Source organism: Lynx canadensis, chromosome F2 (assembly GCF_007474595.2).
Source record: "Lynx canadensis isolate LIC74 chromosome F2, mLynCan4.pri.v2, whole genome shotgun sequence".
NCBI classification, from domain to species: Eukaryota; Metazoa; Chordata; class Mammalia; order Carnivora; family Felidae; genus Lynx; species Lynx canadensis.
Genome location: NC_044320.2, coordinates 74,664,483 through 74,683,952, shown reverse-complemented (window position 1 = coordinate 74,683,952; position 19,470 = coordinate 74,664,483). Strand labels below are relative to the sequence as shown.

Below are 19,470 nucleotides of genomic sequence, written 5' to 3'. Positions count from 1 at the left end.
TCTCTTTCTCTCTCTGCCTTTTGTGGGATTCTTTTTCTCTCTCTCTCCCTCTCTCTCTGCCCCTCACTCACTTGACCCTCTCTGTCTCTCTCAAGAAAAAAATTGCCTACTTTATTACCTTTACTAGCACTCTTATTTTTTTTTTCAGGTGGATTCAAATTATACTTTGGTGTCACTTACTTTCAGCCTGAAGAGCTTTAGCATTTCTTGCAAAATGGGGAGCTAGCAACAAATTCTTTCAGTTTTTGTTTTGCCTTAATTTTGAATTCAGTTTTACTTTATTTTGCTTTCATGGTTTTTGAAAGATAGTTTTGCTTGGTATAAAATTCCTTTTTTTGTAGGTTGTTTATATTACCTATGATCTTCTTTATTTAAAAAAAAAATTTTATTATTTATTTTTGAGAGAGAGAGACAGAGCACAAGTGGGGAAGGGGCAGAGAGAGAGAGGGAGACACAGAATCCAAAGCAGGCTCTAGGCTCTGAGCTGTCAGTGCAGAGCCCTATGCCGGGCTCGGACCCACAAATCATGAGATCATGACCTGAGCTGAAGTCCAATGCTTAACCAACTGAGCCACCCAGGCACCTGTAAAATTCTTGATTGAAAATTATTTTCCTTTCAGCACTTAGAATATGTTATCCTACTGCTTCTGGCCTTCATTTTTCCTATTGAGAATATACTGTTAATTGATTTTGGTAGAGCTTATATATGTATATGTACATGATGTACATAAGTCATTTTTTTCCTCTTGTACATTATGTACATGATGAGTCATTCTTTTCTTTTTTGTTTTCCTCTTTCAACATTTTGAGTATATGATATATCTGGGTGTGTAACCCCTATGTTTACCCTACTTGGAGTTCATTTAACTTCTTGCATATGTAATGTTTTTCATTAAATTTGGGAAAATTTCAGCCATTATTTCTTTGAATATTTTATCCTGGTTCTTTCTTTTATTTCTTCCTACTGTCCTCAGTCCTCATGTGTAGGCTAATGTGATTAATGGTGTCTCAGACTTCTCTGAAACTTTGTTCATTTTTCTTCATTTTATTTTCTTTCTTTTCTTCTGATTGCATAGTCTTTACCCATCTATCTTCAAGGTCACCGATTCTTTCTACTGCCAACTTAAATCTACTATTGAGCTGCTCTAGTGACTCTTTCTTTTCAGTAATTTTTCTGTTCCACTCCCAAATTTACATTGTTTTTTTTTCCCTCCCAAATTTGAATTTGTTTTTTTTTTAATTTCTATTTATTTTTTGATGAAACATTGTCATCACACCTTTTTTTCTGTTTTTAAAATATGTATTCCTTTAGCTCTTTGAATATGTTAATAATAGCTGCTTTGAAGTTTTTCTGCTAAGTTCAACATCTGCACCCCCTTCAAGGCAATTTCTATTGCCTACATTTTTTTTCCCTATGTATGGATTACACTTCGTTGTGTCTTTGCGTATCTTATACTTTTGTGTTAGGTATCTTAATTTTTTTTTTCAACGTTTATTTATTTTTGGGACAGAGAGAGACAGAGCATGAACGGGGGAGGGGCAGAGAGAGAGGGAGACACAGAATCGGAAACAGGCTCCAGGCTCCGAGCCATCAGCCCAGAGCCCGACGCGGGGCTCGAACTCCCGGACCGCGAGATCGTGACCTGGCTGAAGTCGGACGCTTAACCGACTGCGCCACCCAGGCGCCCCTGTGTTAGGTATCTTAGGCAATATATTGTAGCAGCTCTGGATAGTAGTCCTCCATGGGGCTTGTTCTTATGGTTGTTTGCTTATTTATTTAGTAGCTTGGCTGGACTAGTTCAGTGAAGTCTATTTCTCCTGCGACGTGTCACTGATGCCATTTGATACCGTTGCTTCAAAGATACGCCTTTGGCATGCATATAGTCTTCCTGGATGTCAGGAATAGCTAGGATTTAGCCAGGCAACTACAACGTGTTGCCGGTTGATTTTTCTACAACTTGTTGCTGGTTGATTTTTTTTTTTTTTTTTTTTTGACAATACTCTGATCTATAGTCTTATCCAATTGAAGTTAGGTCCCATAGCAGAACAGAGAGATGCCAATCGTTGAAGCTAAATTTGACCTTCACCTGGCAGAACCTCTGTTATGAAGCAAGAGTTGGGTGTGATGAATAGTTCACTCTCCACGGGCTGCCCCACCTGAATTGTCCCTACTGAGTAGGATATGAGGGTTGGGAAGATGGCAGGAAGTAGGGCTGCCACCCAGCTGCTGCCACCACTCTGTGTGGATCTTCCACACCCTAGAGCTTGGAAGGTTGGGATCTGTAAATATTTACTCTCTGGTGAGTCTATGTAAAACAGATCTTTGTCTTAAGAAGATGGAAGAGATGGGGCCTGCCACTTAACTGCTAAAATACCAGTATGGCTCTCCAACAACAAAGAGTTGTTCTTGAAAGAATTGTTTTCTTCACCAACAGCCTCTCCCCCCACCCCAATCATTCCTGCCTAGTGGGATTTGGGGGCGGAGGAGCAATGTCGGGTTGAGTCCGTCCACTCGCTATAGGTCTTCCACAGAAAATGGGATGGTCTGATGTTCACTTGCTGCCAAACTACCCATAAGGGCAATTGCATCCCAGAGATCTGGGGGAGATGAGAACTGACGTTGGTTGCCAAGCCCACTGGAACTGTTATTTTATCAGACAGAGCTGTGGGTGGATGGGTGTAGTCCCCACCCCCAAGACCATGGCCTCCTTGTGTTCTTACTGAATTTCCATAGATTTTGTTGAATAAAATACATGCCCTTTGATCTAGTTCCAAAGATTTTGAATGATTGCCTTTGTAAATTTTGACCAGCTTAATACATATCTCTTTGTGAGACATTTTTCCCCTCTACACTCTGTCAACTCTTCACCACCTATTTTGGCACTGTTATTTAATTTTATCATCTCTCTAGCCTGTATTTTTTTTTATTTTTATTAAAAAAAAATTTTAAGCATGTACTTGTTTTTGAGAGAAAGAGAGACAGTGTGTGAGCAGAGGAGGGGCAGAGAGAGAGAGGGAGATGCAGAATCCGAGGCAGGCTCCGGGCTCCAAGCTGTCAGCACAGAGCCCCACATGGGGCTCAAACTCACAAACCACAAGATCATGACCTGAGCTGAAGTCAGATGCTTAACTGACTGAGCCACCCAGGCGCTCCAGTCTCAATAGACTTTTAATAGCCTCATTGCTTTTCAGTCAGCTTTTTTGTTGGCTGTGACTCTTTCCTACAAATATGGCTGATTAATGTCATTTGGATCAAGTCAATCCTCTTTTTAGCAATTGTAATAACTGTGCTTGCCCTAAATCATATTTATACTTCCACTGTACTCTGATTAGCTCCTTTGTGTAAAAGCCCTCATATTTCATTTGTATTCTTATTTGGACCATTCTACCAAATGTAAACTTTATATCACCCCCTAACACTTCCCCATATATATTAACCAATCTTGTGAAATATTTTTATTTTTTTTTTTTACTTTGTATTATTTTTAGGAAAGAAATTATCTTCTCAACATTACAATGCTAACCATTTTAATAACTTCTCACTACCAATTATTCTGTTATATTGTAATATTCAGATTAGTAATTTAGCTATACGTTTTCACCATACCATTAACTTGCTAACCATATTATTATCTTGAAAGTGAGTAAATTTATTAATTTAATACATATTGAACTGTTTTTACTAAATTAGGCAGTCTAATTATTTCTGGTGTTTGTCCATATTTCAAAACTTCAAAATAAAAAGATGATAATTGACATATATTAGAAGATTATCCTAAGAGCAAAGATTATTATGAAGAGTTCACATTCTTGGTTGTACAGTCATCAAACATTCCAGTTTTGATGAATTGTGAGTAAATGATGATGGTTTTAATTTTAATTTTTTTTTTTAAGTATTCTTAATTCAAAGAGAACTCTGCAAAGGCAAAAGCTGTGAATTTGCTTGCACAATCATCTGAAACAAAGGGAAAAGCTGTTCATGGTAGAATTCAAGAAGTTAATTCTTGGACTTATTTTAAAAATTGAAACTCCCTTTCCTTTCTCTGGCTTATCCTTGGGGACCAAGTATCACTGTTAAAGTCATTTTTGTGGCCACTCTGCTTCTAAATCTTCACACTATTTACCCAGCAACAGGATGGAAATTATTTCAATTTCTCTTAACCCGAGACTACTCATTAGTATAAGGCACATTCTTCTTTTTGTTTTGTTTTGTCTTGTTTTTAGAGAAGGGAATATTTCCCCCTTATCACTGCCATTTTCAATAGGAATGCCTGCATTATAAAAAAGAGCCACATGTACCATGGATTTTCCCTTGGAACAGGAAGAGTTCTTTGTACCTTGGAAGAGTCCTAATCTCAGGGTGCCATGAACTAGGGAATACAAAGACATATGGTGAAGTAAAGTATTCATCTGATAGTTCATTTATATCAACTATTTCTGCTGCAGTTGAAATACAGACCAAGTGACCATGGTTAGATTTAATCATGGCAGGAAAGAAGGACTTACAAGTCTGGAAGATACAAACACACTGTGTTAATATTTCATTCGCTTCTCATTTTATTTCCTCAATAAGTATTGATAAATTTACAGATTCATGTAATCAATATTCACTTAGCACGTATGGTGTAGCAGGACAAAATAGTGACTGGTACCATGTAGCTACTTCTCAAGCATCTGAAAATTTATTATGTGTTTCTAGGAGATACTATTTGACTTATTTTTTTCTTTTAAGTATGCTATACCAATTGAATGAAATCAACATTTTACATTTATATTTTCCTAAAAACCTAAAAGCTAGTATGCTTAGTTCTTCCATGAGATTTTCAGCAATTTGTATGAAAATTTAATCACATTCACCTGCCTGGCTTTACTGTAAACCAGATGTGAAATCAACGGATTGGCAGAATTCGGAAAGACTGTTCAGGGAAAGATGGATGTTAATGCAAGAAAAACATGCTCTGGTAAACAAAGGGCTTTGGAATTGTCTAGTATGACTTAGATATATTCCTAGCTATTTTGGTAAAACTTACTCGTTCACCCAAGTAAGGTATTAATTCAAAGTCCTCATGCCCTGAAAAATTACCAGTCCCCTTACCCCGGCATCTCTTAGGTCCTGTCAGGGAACCTTCCCAGTCTCTCTTCCCCCAACACTGTGCTCTTTTACCTGATTATTTCTGAACAGAAGTTACTATTTATTTGTTTAATGTATCTTTACGTATATTTGCTTTCGAACTGGGGCCAAAGTCACTACCAGTTTTCTGTGCTTCCACTCGAGAAAAGTTTTCCTTCACAGAGGGGAAGTGACTAGGGACTTCAGGGATCTGTTGTGTTTGTGGCCTTGCATACAAGTGGCAGACTCAGGACATTCTAGAAGATGAATGAATTACAGACTCATCTTTTTTTTTTTTTTTTTTTTTTACTATATAGATATGCACCAGTAAAAGGAAGAAAAAGGAATGTAAGGAAGTATTGAGTGAGCGATTAGCCATTAAAAATGTATTAATAAGGGGCGCCTGGGTGGCGCAGTCGGTTAAGCGTCCAACTTCAGCCAGGTCACGATCTCGTGGTCCGGGAGTTCGAGCCCCGCGTCGGGCTCTGGGCGGATGGCTCAGAGCCTGGAGCCTGTTTCCGATTCTGTGTCTCCCTCTCTCTCTGCCCCTCCCCCGTTCATGCTCTGTCTCTCTCTGTCCCAAAAATAAATTAACATTGAAAAAAAATGTATTAATAAAACCTTTATGAAGCATTTTCAATCAGGGGACTCAGTAGAGAATTACGTACGGATCCAGATTTGCACATTACTCCTAATCAAGGCATATCTGTGAACTAATGAGACTTGTTTGATAAACAGCTTTATTTATTTTCCCTGATTTTAACATGTGTGGGAGGTAATGCGAAAAGGCATCAGAAGTGCTTGATTTTATTTTAGTGCATTTGATGTAAGACTTGTTTTTTCTCAAGGAAAATCCTAGTTAATAAACTTCCTAAATTTGTTCACACTGGTTACTGTTCAGAAAAGTTTTCAGTTTCCACAAGATATTTCAGGTTCTGAAGAGTGCAAACATGTGCTCAGTTATGTTGAATTACAACAAATGATGACTTTATTGTAAGAAAATAAAAAGGATTAGTGTTTTTGAGCTTCAAATAGCTTTGACAATTGTTTGGACTTGCCCTGACTTTTATAATTTTTGGATATCATCTTTTTGACAACGTTTTAGTATCACCAGTGATTGTGTTACTCTGCATTGTCAATTAAGTGACTTGAAGACTTTAGGATTAATATTAGGTTGGGTACATTTATGAGAAATCTTTGGGTGCGCCTCGTGGCTTGTGAGTTCAAGCCCCGTGTTGGGCTCTGTGCTGACAGCTCAGAGCCTGGAGCCTGCTTTGGATTCTGTGTCTCCCTCTCTCTCTGCCCCTCCCCTACTCATGCTCTCTATCTCTCTCAAAAAATAAATGAACATTAAAAAAAATTTTTTTTGGTTAACCGTAAAATTTTTAAAGAAATTAAAATTCATAGAGCAAAGGTATAGAGTCACCTAATATGGTTTTGAGTTATTTTTTTTGTAAAGCTTGAATTAAGACAGTGAGTTCAGTGTGACATATACCTAATTTTCTAAGATGATGCTAAGGTTAATTATATATATTTTTTTCAACGTTTATTTTATTTTTTTTTTTTTTGGGGGACAGAGAGAGACAGAGCATGAACGGGGGAGGGGCAGAGAGAGAGGGAGACACAGAATCGGAAACAGGCTCCAGGCTCTGAGCCATCAGCCCAGAGCCCGACACGGGGCTCGAACTCCCGGACCGCGAGATCGTGACCTGGCTGAAGTCGGACGCTTAACCGACTGCACCACCCAGGCGCCCCAAGGTTAATTATATTTTAAAGTTAAGGTTTATAGCTAAAAATGATACTGCCATGTAGCTCTATGCATATTCTATAGGTTTAATATCATACACACATACTAATGCCTATTAAAAGTAATAAGCAACATAAATGTTTGTATATAAAGATGAGGGACCTGGCAGCTTAAACTTGGCCATAGAATATTCAGTCTGCTGGAAACAAGAACTGTTCTCTACCTTAGTGTCATCTGTCTGGAGACTGACGATTCTTACCTTGTCAGAATGCTCTGAGCCCTTTCTCTAACTTTTGTCATTCTTTTGAATCATTCAAAGGAAGAATAAAAATTTGTCATAGCTGGAAGCTTCTTAAGTCTATTATTTTTTTTTTAATTTTTTTTTCAACGTTTATTTATTTTTGGGACAGAGAGAGACAGAGCATGAACGGGGGAGGGGCAGAGAGAGAGGGAGACACAGCATCGGAAACAGGCTCCAGGCTCTGAGCCATCAGCCCAGAGCCCGACACGGGGCTCGAACTCACAGACCGCGAGATCGTGACCTGGCTGAAGTCGGACGCTTAACCGACTGCGCCACCCAGGCGCCCCTCTTAAGTCTATTATTAATCATCCCCTCATTAATTAATATTGTTGCCTTCTGTTCCGTCATTTAAAAACAACTGTATTGTCACTCTAGCTATTGAGGATTCCAGGGTAGCCATTCAGCTGTATGTTTTTGTTTGGACAAATAAAACTGAAGATGTCACTGCGCTCGGAGTCACTTCTTAGTTGACCAAACCACCCAAGGCTCGTTCTTTTAGCTGAAACCCATGACATGGCAATCAGTGGCTACCGGGATGCTGGGAACGATGGGATACATTTGGTATGCTCTCTATTTCTTCCTTAGTTTAGCCCCATTATAGGATTTGCCCCGAGGAAATGTGGGGAAAAGCTGTCAAGTCAAAAAGAGAAACTCAACATTTTCCACGAAAATTTATAACTACAAATATGTGGCATCAGAGATCTTCGCCGGGATGAAGAGAAGGGCTCTGGCGATTGTTGGTACCTTCACTGTAATGATTAACCAAATCCGTGTAAAGTGGTCATGCCTTATGCCAAAATAGAAGTTTCTCCTTTCTCCAACTGATGCTTTTGGTTACCCAAATAATGGAATTAGGTGCATTCAATTTTGTCATCAGTAGGAAGTGTGTGGGCTCCTCTCATGTGCCCAAAGACTCTGGTGCTACAAGCCAGAAATGATGTCTGGTGGAAGACACAGGGCAACACGAAACACTAAAAAGTCAGTCTGGAAAGGGATTGGCCAACAAGTGGACTCTAGGTATGGGCTTCCCATTGTGAGCTGCAGACATTCTTGCTCTCGTCAGGACACAGCAGAGGCAGAATCTGGTCCCTTGGGCCTCTTCAGTCCAGAAGCAGTTGACAGTGCGAAAGCAGACTCAGATCGGGATCAACCAGAACAGAAATAAAGCCATAGGGCTGGATGGTGAACTCAATGAAAGAAATGCAAATGTGTTCAGTGTTCTATTTTCTTTTTTCTTCTTTTTTTTATTTTTTTAAATTTACATCCAAATTAGTTAGCATATAGTGAAACAATGATTTCAGGAGTCAAAGAGTCAAAGTTTGACCTCCTCCTGACCAATTTGGATGCCTTTTATTTCTTTCTGTTGTCTGAATGCAGAGGCTAGGACTTCCAATACTATGTTGAATAACAGTGGCGAGAGTGGACATCCCTGTCTTGTTCCTGACCTTAGGGGGAAAGCTCTCCGTTTTTCCCCATTGAGGATGATATTAGTGTTGGGTCGTTCATATATGGCTTTTATGATCTCGAGGTATGCTCCTTCTACCCCTACTTTCTTGAGGGTTTTTATCAAGAAAGGATGCTGTATTTTGTCAAATGCTTTCTCTGCATCCATTGAGAGGATCATATGGTTCTTGTCCTTTCTTTTATTGATGTGATGAATCACGTTGTTTTGTGGATATTGAACCAGCCCTGCATCCCAGGTATAAATCTCACTTGGTCATGGTGAATAATTTTTTTTTAATGTATTGTTGGATCCGGCAACAATATCTTGTTGAGGATTTTTGCATCCATGTTCATCAGGGAAATCGGTCTATAGTTCTCCTTTTTAGTGGGGTCTCTGTCTGGTTTTGGAATCAAGATAATGTTGGCTTCATAGAAAAAGTTTGGAAGATTTCCTTCCACTTCTATTTTTTGGAACAGCTTCAAGAGAATAGGTGTTAACTCTTCCTTAAATGTTTGGTATAATTCCCCTGGAAAGCCATCTGGCCCTTGGGCTCTTGTTTTTTGGCAGATTTTTGATTACTAATTCGATTTCCTTACTGGTTGTGGGTCTGTTCAAATTTTCTATTTCTTCCTGTTTCAGTTTTGGTAGTCTATATGTTTCTAGGAATTTGTCCATTTCTTCCAGATTGCCCAATTTATTGGCATATAATTGCTCATAATATTCTTATTATTGTTTTTATTTCTGCTGTGTTGGTTGTGATCTCTCCTCTTTCGTTCTTGATTTTATTTATTTCGGTCCTTTCCTTTTTCTTTTTGATGCAAACTGGCTAGTGGTTTATCAATTTTGTTAATTCTTTCAAAGAACCAGCTTCTGGTTTCATTGATCTGTTCTACTGTTTTCTTGGTTTTTATAGTATTAATTTCTGCTCTAATCTTTATTATTTCCTGTCTTCTGCTGGTTTGGGGTTTTATTTGCTGTTCTTTTTCCAGATCTTTAAGGCATAAGGTTAGGTTGTGTATCTGAGATCTTTCTTCCTTTTTTAGGAAGGTCTGGATTGCTATATACTTTCCTCTTATGACCGCCTTTGCTATGTCCCAGAGGTTTTGGGTTGTGGTGTTATCATTTTCATTGGCTTCCATATACTTTTTAATTTCCTCTTTAACTGCTTGGTTAGCCCATTCGTTCTTTAGTAGGATGTTCTTCAGTCTCCAAGTATTTGTTACCTTTCCAAATTTTTTCTTGTGGTTGATTTTTAGTTTCAGAGTGTGGTAGTCTGAAAATATGCACGGTATGATCTTGATCTTTTTGTACTTGTTGAGTGCTTATTTATGTCCCAGTATATGTTCCATTCTGGAGAACGTTCCATGTGCAGTGGAGCAGAATGTGTATTCTGCTGCTTTAGGGTGAAATGTTCTGAATGTATCTGTTAAGTCCATCTGGTCCAGTGTGTCATTCAAAGCCATTGTTTCCTTGTTGATTTTTTGATCAGATAATCTGTCCATTGTTGTGTGTGGGGTGTTGAAGTCGCCTACTATTATGGTATTACTATCGATGAGTTTCTTTATGTTTGTGATTAATTGATTTAGTCACATTTGGCACATAAATGTTTACAACTGTTAGGTCTTCTTGGTGAATAGACCCCTTGATTCTGATATAATGCCCTTCTGAATCTCTTGATACAGTCTTTATTTTAATGTCTAGATTTTCTGATATAAGTGTGGCTACTCCAGCTTTCTTTTGTTGACCGTTAGCATGATAGATGGTTCTCCATCCCCATATTTTCAATCTGAAGATGTCTTTAGGTCTAAAGTGGGTCTCTTGTAAACAACACATGGATGGATCTTGTTTGCTTATCCATTCTGTAACCCTATGTCTTTTCATTGGAGCATTGAGTCCACTGACATTTAAAGTGAGTACTGAAATATGGATTTATTGCTATTATGATTCTTGTGGAGTTGGAGTTTCTGGTAGTGTTCTCTGGTCCTTTCTAATCTTTGTTGCTTTTTTTTTTTTTCCATCTTTTCTCCCTTCAGATAGTCCCCCTTAAAATTTCTTGCAGGGCTGGCTTAGTGGTCACAAACTCCTTTAATTTTTGTTTGTCTGGGAAACTTTTTATCTCTCCTTCTATTTTGAATGACAGACTTGCTGGATAAAGAATTCTTGGCTGCGTATTTTTCTGATTCAGCACACTGAATATGTCCCTCCACTCCTTTCTGGCCTGCCAAGTTTCTGTGGATAGGTCTGTGGCAAACCTGGTCTGTCTTCCCTTGTGGGTTAGGGACTTTTTTTCCCTTGCTGCTTTCATGATTCTCTCCTTGCCTGAGTATTTTGTGAATTTGACTCTGATATGCCTTGTTGATGGTTGGTTTTTGTTGAACCTAATGGGGGTCCTCTGTGCTTCCTGGATTTTGATGTCTGTGTCTTTCCCCAGGTTAGGAAAGTTTTCTGCTATGATTTGCTCACATAACCCTTCTACCCCTTTTTGTCCCTCTTCCTCTTCTGGGACCCCCTATGATTCTGATGTTGTTCCTTTTTAGTGACTCACTGATTTCTCTAATTCTTAAATCATGCTGTTTTACCTTAATCTCCCTCTTTTTTCCTGCTTCATTATCTTCTATAAGTTTGTCCTCTATATCACAGATTCTCTGTTCTGCCTCATCCATCCTTGCCACTGCTGCATCCATCCATGATTGCGGCTCAGTTATAGCATCTTTAATTTCATTCTGGCTATTTTTTACTGCAGAAAGGGATTCTAATCTATTTTCGACTCCAGCTAGTATTCTTATTATCGTGATTCTAAATTCTGGTTCAGACATCTTGCTTGTATCTGTGTTGGTTAAATCCCTGGCTGTCATTTCTTTGTGCTCTTTCTTTTGGGGTGAATTCCTTCATTTTGTCATTTTGAAGGGAGAAAAGGAATTAATGAGGTAGAAAAATTAAAATTAAAAAATTACAATTAAAAAATTACAATTAAAAAATTAAACACACACACACACACACAAATCTAATGAATGATGCTAGATCCTAGGTGTGTTTTGATCTGGGTGTTGAAAGTGATTTGACAGATTAGAGAAAAAAAAAGGAAATCATTTGAGGATTTGAAAAAATGAATACACTGAAGTAGACTAAAATGAAATGATGGGGGTAAAATAGAATTTGAAAAAATATATTTTGAAAAATATATTTTGAAAAATATTTTTCATTAATGAATTAATGAGGTAGAAAAATTGAAATAAAAATTAAAATTAAAAAATATTAAAATTAATAATTAAAAACACATACACACACACACACAAATCGAATAGATGATGCTAGGTCCTAGGTGTGTTTTGGTTTTGGTGTTGAAAGTGTTTTGACAGATTAGAGAAAAAGAAGGGAAAAAAAAGGAAGTCATTTCAGAATTGAAAAAATGAATACACTGAGGTAGACTAAAATGAAATGATGGGAGTAAAATAGAATTTGAAAAAATTTACACAAAAGTAAAGGATATAGTAGAAAAAAATTAAAGAAAAATATTTTTCATAAAAATGAAAAATAAAAATGAAATTTTTCTCTTTCCACATTCCAGAAAAAGAAAAGAAACGATAAAGAGAAAAAAGAAAGAAAAAAAAGGAAATTGTTTTAAAATTTGAAAAGGTGAATACACTGAAGTAGACTAAAATAAAATGATGGAAGTAAGATAGAATTGAAAAAAATTACACAAAATAAAAAATATAATAAAAAAATTAAAAATATTTTTAATAAAAAGGGAAAATAAAATTGAATTTTTTCTCTTTCTGTATTCAAGAAAAAGAAGTGTAAAAGAGAAAAAAGAGAAAGAAATTTGAATACAGGGACCTGTTAACAGATTGAAATCAGACTGAAATTACTTCGTTTTCCCCTAGAAGTCAGTCTATGTAGAGCCTTATAGTCCATAAACTAAGCCCTTGGTGAGACTTGTGTTCTTGAGAGCGAGTTGGGCCCAGTCGGGCGGGGCTCAGTGTGACGGCTCCGTTCTCCACTAGATGGCGCTGCTAGCCTCCTGGGGTGGATGGTTGGGGCGCTCGTAAGTATGCGCGTGCGCGGAGAGTGAAAATGGCATCCTCCAGCTACCCTGTCTGTTCTCCCCGATCAGCAATCGCACAGCGGTCCTCTGTCTTCAGCTTCTGTCCACTCCCCGCTCTTTTACTGTCCGTGACCAAGCCCCAGGCAGTACCTCTCTCCTGAGTTTTGTCTCAGATGCGGCTGTTTTCCCCGCCCCTTACTTCTGAAGGACTGTGGCTTTGACCCGTTCGCCCCTCTGCGGGAGGGTCTCTCCGAGCACTGGCCGAATGAGCAACGGCCGAATGTCACCTGAACCCAGGACCGCTTGTGGGACCCTGCTGCTGCCCAAGCCCGGAGACTGCGGCCAGGTGCCAGCCCGCCCCAGAAAAAGGTCGTGAGAAAAATGTAGTGTAGCAGCAGTGTCTCAGGGACTATGGAAAATCACAACACACGCCTGGCAGCGGGCTTCACCCTCGACGACCTTGTTCCAGCACCAGCGACTGTGGCCGTTTTCCGGGGTCTGCCGGGACCAGGTGGCTTCAGCCGTCTCTACCAAATGTCCTTCCAGCAGTGGAGCCGCTTCTCCCCGTGTGGCCCGAGCACCGCCCGGACCCCACTCTGCTCCTGGGGATTCGCCCTTCCCACCGGAGCACCGCCAGGTAGGGAGCTGCGAAGTTGCAGTCTCTGCGCTCCCCTTTATTTACAGTCTTAGTGGAATTTAAACCCTCTCCTTTCTCCCTTCTCCCTTTTTCGTTTATTCCCTGTGGCTGTTTCCAATATTCCACTTTCTCCCCGGCTGCTTTTGGGGAGGGGTGCTTTTCCCACATCCTCTCCCCCTCCCCAGTCTCTGCCCTCTCTCCTCCGACAAAAGTGGTTCCCTACCTTTCACGGCTTCTCACTCCCCAAGTTCACCTCTCCGCGCCACCTCCCTGCTGAATTCTGTGGTTCAGGTTGTGCAGATTGTTGTGTTAATCCTCAGATCAGTTTTCTAGGTGTGTAGGATGGTTTAGTATTGGTGCGGCTGTATTTCGTGGACGTGAGACACACAAAAAACTTCCATGCTGGTCCGCCATCTTGTCTCCTCTCAATGTTCTATTTTCTGATGGGCATGTGAAGTCCTTTTCCTTTCTTCTTGATATGTGTCTGATCCTCAGTGAAGGAAGCTATGCTTGCGTAAGCTGCCATAAAACTCTTCTTGAAAGATATCTCGTTCCAACTGACACCCTCAGAATTTTGGAAAATGTCTTATGGGGAATCTTAGTGTAGATTGTAAACTAACAAGTGCTCAGAGGACTAATTCTAGTTCTGAACGTGGATTTCAGATGAACGTCTTGATAATGGGTTAAGCTTAGACAAATATATGGAATGAAATTTACTGTAACCAGCGTATATCCATCAATGATCAAGCCATTGTATGGGTAACATGAAAAATATTAATTTCCTTTGTCCATGAACCTATTTAGCGCAGTAGACAGGTTCTGTGACAGTGACTATTACTGAGATGCTGAGATACTTCCTCTTTTATGGCCATGGACTTATTTTTATAGGTTCAATAAGAACCACTTCTTTCTCTTTGCCAGTATATAATTGAAGACATTGATAGTGTAACCACAGCACAGGTGTGTCATTTTTAAGTGTCATTAAAAACTGTCATTTGATCATATACGATAAACTCCCATTTTTAGGGACAGTGGTTATAGCCCATATGTGGAACCAATGCCTTCCAAGCTTATTTCCCAGGAAGCTGGACTGATACCTGTTCTGGGGCTTACAGGACTCCTCCCAGCCTTATAGGTATCAAGGAAGGTCATTTCCTGGTAGACCAGGTACCTTGGAAGAATGGGAGGACCTCAAGAAAAGGAAATCTACCGTAATTAGAAATACTGCAGGCAAATCTTGGTGGAGACATTTTTTTAAATTTAGTTTTAGTGCTTATTTATTTTTGAGAGACAGAGCATGAGCAGGGGAGGGGCAGAGAGAGAGGGAGACACAGAATCCCAAGCAGGCTCCAGGTGAGCACAGAGCCCTACGCGGAACTCGAACCCATGAACCCACAAACCACAAGATCATGACCCGAGCCAAAGTCGGACATCCAACTGACGGAGTCACCCAGGAACCACAGTGGAGACATTCCTTGGTTTCCTAATCCTGGAATACAGGAGTTAATAACAGCAGTAACAAATTAAAAAAAAAAAAGTCTTTGGAATTTTATAGAAGCAAATGAAGATTCCTTTCCTACTCTTCACGTGGAAGTTGATCTCTGGTTTTAGATGTTCAGCATCATCTCTCCCAAGGTTTGCTGATATTTAATGAGAAGGCTGTGTGCTTAACTGGTACCTGCTACTGTAATTATGTAACTGAATCAAGCCAACCGAATAGAACGAGCCATAGGGCCAAGTTCAGAGACCACACGAGGCCTAAAGGATGGGCAGGAGCAATGTGAAAGTCAGGAGAAAGAATGTATTCTTGTCAGAGAGAACTGTTTGGGCAAAGACCCTCCTGTAGGAAAGAGCTTGATGTACTCTGGCGTCTTATCAAGATCCTTGGAGTACAGGAAGTGAGCAGAGAGTAGAGAAAATGAGAGGGGGGAGGTAGATGAAGAAGACTGCCACATCGTGGACCTGCTTCCTGGCCTTGACAGGGAACCGTACATTATTCCAAGGACATTGGGAACCGTCTGAACATTTCTGGTCAAGCGAGTGTGATGGTTTGATTAATGTGTTTAAAAGATCACTTTGTTCCTGTAGGAAGGCAAGGGAGAAGGCACAGGCGTGGTGCACGTAAAGCATTTAGTGCAAGGGAATTTATCCTTGAGACTTTGATTCTCCAAAATAATGTATTTCAGCAACAACAGCTATAGTCACTGAATTCCTAAATTATGTAAGTAGTGAGTATGAAAATATTTTATGCTAACAAGAATAGTACCAATTCACAGGGTACTTTCCTACACATCATCTAATTTGACCCGCAAGGAGGTCACAGATTCGTAGGACAGCTTTATAGTTAACGAAATAAGGTCTTTGAGCTTTGGCTTGCCCAATGTTATGTAACTGTTAAACCAAGGCTTTGGATTCTCAGTCCAGTCATTTTCTATTATATGAAGCCACCTGATGATCTCCTATCTAAAGGAAATTTGCTTTTCATTAGGCAGTTGTTCAATAAAATAGAAATATTATTGTAGTACAAAGAAAGCCTTGACATATGTTTACCTGATACTTAAAATATCCCTCTGAAAGTCAAGCCAGGTAGTTATTTCTACTGTATAGTGAGGACCTGGAGGGCGGTGGGGTGTGTGTGGGGGGAGATCGAGTAGCTTTATTCAAGGTCCCAGAGCTACCTAATAAAATAGGTAACTTCAGGATTAGGACAGAGGTCTCCTGAATGGAGTCCAGGCCTTTACCATCAGAGCAGGCTTTTCTTGGAGCTAATGTGTCCTTTTCCCAGACCCGCCTTTAAAAAAAAAATAATAGAGGAATTTTTGGTTTTGGTGACACTTTCTCGAGTTTTGATAATCATATTGTGTTAGACTTGAACACTCACACAACCATTTCATGCAGATGTGCACACCTAGAAAACCCATGTTAACACAGACCACAGCTGCTTGAGGAAATAACCACTGGCATAGTAAGTAGTAGCAGCAGCAGCAATAGCAACAACACTTCTGGAATCTTCCTACATGTTATGCAGGTTCTTTTTTTTTTTTAATTTTTTTTAACGTTTATTTATTTTTGAGACAGAGAGAGACAGAGCATGAACGGGGGAGGGTCAGAGAGAGAGGGAGACACAGAATCTGAAACAGGCTCCAGGCTCTGAGTGGTCAGAACAGAGCCCGACGCGGGGCTCGAACTCACGGACCGCGAGATCATGACCTGAGCCGAAGTCGGACGCTCAACCGACTGAGCCACCCAGGCACCCCATGTTATGCAAGTTCTGAGTGTTTTGCACGTCTCAATTCATTTAACTCTTGCAAGGTTGCCCTGTTGTTGATGCGGTCTCCCTTATTTATTTTTTATTTTGTTGCTGATACTTAAGGTGTCCTATCCAAAAACTCATCCCCCAGATCCATGTCAAACAGCTTTTTTCCAGTTTTCTTCTGGGAGTTTCAGGTCTTACATTTAAATCTTTAGTCCATTTTGAGTTAATTTTTGTAAAAAAGTGGTGTAAAATATGGGTCCAGTTGCATTTTTTTCACATAGCAAGGATGTGGAGAAAAAGGAACCCTTGTGCACGTTGGTGGGGATGTAAATTGATGAAGTCATTATGGAAAACAGTATGGAGGATCCTCAAAAAATTAAAAATAGAAATACCATGTGATCCAGCAATTCCACTTCTGGGAAGATATCCAAAGGGAACAAAAACCCTAATTCGAAAAGATACCTGCTCCCCCATGTTCACTGCAGCATTATTTACAATAGCCAAGACATGGAATCAACCTAAGTGTTCATCAGTGGATAATCGGAGAATGAAGCTGAAATGTGTGTGTGTGTGTGTGTGTGTGTGTGTGTGTGTGTGTGTATTCCATTTTGTGTATGTATATATTATTCAGCCATAAAAAATGAGGAAATCCTACCATTTGTAACAGCATGGATGGATCTTTTTTTAAATGTTTATTTATTTATTTTAAGAGAGTGAGTGAGCAGGGCAGGGGTAGACAGAGGGAGAAAGAGAGAGAGAGAGAGAGAGAGAGAGAGAGAGAGAGGGAGAGAGAAGAGAGAGAGAATCTCAAGCAGGCTCTGCACTGTCAGCACAGAGTCCGACACGGGGCTCGATCTCATGAGCCCTCATGAACCTTCATGAGCACTGAGATCATGACTTGAGCCAAAATCAAGAGCTGGACATATAACTGACTGAGCCACCCAGGATATCTGACATGGATGGATCTTGAAGACATTGTGGCTGTGTGAAATAACTCAGAGAAAGACAAATACTATATGATCTCATTTATATATGGAAACTAGAAAAGAAAAAAAAGTGCAAAGTCATAGAAAAAAGAGGTCAGACTTGTGGTTAGCAGAGGAGGAGGGTGGCAGGAAGGGGAATTGGAGGAAGGTAGTCAAAGATACAAACTTCCGTTAGAAGATAAAAAAATCCTATGAGTTCTCATCACAAGGAGATGTTTTGTTTTGATTTTTTCAAATTGTATCTCTATGAGAAGATGAATGTTAGTTTAATATATTGTGGTAATCATTTCACAATATATGTAAATAAAACCATCATCCTATATGCCTTAAACTTATACAGTGATATGTCAATTATTTGTCAGTAAAACTGAGGGAACCTCCCCCAAACAAATCCAAGTGTGATGCAGAAAGCATTCTGGGTCACAGGATTTTTATGTGGAGAACAAGAAAAGATCGTGACTTTCTTTCTGGTTTTTCTGTAGGAGGAAGTTTGCTCTCAAAGTAGATGCTTCATGTAGCTCTCTGTAAAAACTATTAATTTTCAATAACGTATTGTTATGCCTTGGGACCATTCTGAGGACAAGAGTTCTGACATTTCTCCAGCCATTCATTGCCGAAATGTTCCCTGGGCTAAGAGACCACACCCTCAGGCATCTGAAAGTATTCAGTTTGGGGACAGAGGTAAAGCTTTATGTAAGCCTGTGTGCAGGAAGCTCTGACCAGAGGAGACACGACTCCCAGGAAGGTCCTTGGGCAGCTGTGGCAAGCAGGCAGCTAGAAAAAAACCTTGAGAAGCATTCTGATGAGCGAACACTTACCAAGTACTAAACACTCTGCGCTTCCCATGCCTTGTTTTATTTAATTCTCCAAACAGCCCTGTGGGGTAAGCATGGGACTCAGGCAGGTACATAACTCGCCGAGGGGTGTACCTCTCATAAGTAGAAGTGAGATTTGAGCCCAGACTGTGATTCCAAAGCTCCCGCTCCTCTAACCGCTATACACGTAGCTTCCCTAAATAACGTGCAATAAACTCTGCTTTGAATCCCAAGGCGTCCTTTCCTTTCTCTGGCCCTTCCTGAGTGCTTTGGGTTAGAGGATCGGCTGTGAGAATGCAGTAAGTATTCCTTACTTGGTTCCATCCTTGGTTCTCAAGAATGTTAAAAATATGGAAATAACAAACATAACAAAGCATTTTATAGAATGCCGTGCGTTTTTATCATTTGCACAAGAGACTCTGATAATTCACTCGGTTTGTGGACAGTCATCACAAAGGTCCCCATCTTCGAGACATGGAAAGCTTTCCTTCCCTTGTTTTGTTTCTTTTTGTAACTGTTTATTTAACTTCCAGTTAGTCAACATACAGTGAAATGTTAGTTCCCGCAGGTAATCGCAATTTAGTGATTCAGCACTTACACACAACACCCCAATGCTCATCACAAGTGCCCTCCTTAATCCCCATCACCTATTTCGCCCATCTCCCCACCCACCTCCCCTCTGGTAACCCTCAGTTTGTTCTGTATAGTTAAGAGTCTGTTTCTTGGTTTGCTTCTTTCCTCCCCCTATGATCATTTGCTTTGTTTTTTAAACTTTTAAATTCCACATCTGAGTGAAATCATATGGTATTTGTCTTTCCCTGGCTGACTTCACTAAGCATAATACACTCTAGCCCCATCCACATCATTGCAAATGGCAAGATTTCATTCTTTTTTATGGTTGAGTAATATTCCATTATATATATATATATATATACACATTATATATATTATATATATACACACACGTTATATATATACATTATATATATTATAGATATACATTATAGATATACATTATATGTATATAATGTATATATATGTATATACATTATATGTATGTATATATATACACACACACACACACACACATACACACACACACACACATACCACATCTTCTTCATCCATT

The 19,470-nt window shown here is 39.5% G+C and overlaps 2 long non-coding RNA genes across 2 annotated transcripts in view; one reads left to right on the top strand and one right to left on the bottom strand.

Annotated features, from left to right (window-relative positions):
* Positions 1 to 19,470, top strand: part of LOC115506174 — a 72,000-nt gene that overhangs the window by 30,840 nt on the left and 21,690 nt on the right. The gene's annotated exons all lie outside the window — the stretch shown is intronic.
* LOC115506173 lies at positions 20 to 19,448 on the bottom strand. The gene is made up of 4 exons (XR_003966262.1): positions 19,430 to 19,448; positions 16,979 to 17,058; positions 16,411 to 16,415; positions 20 to 30 (listed from the first exon to the last, which is right to left on the bottom strand). It is a non-coding gene; the product is annotated as an uncharacterized LOC115506173 (long non-coding RNA).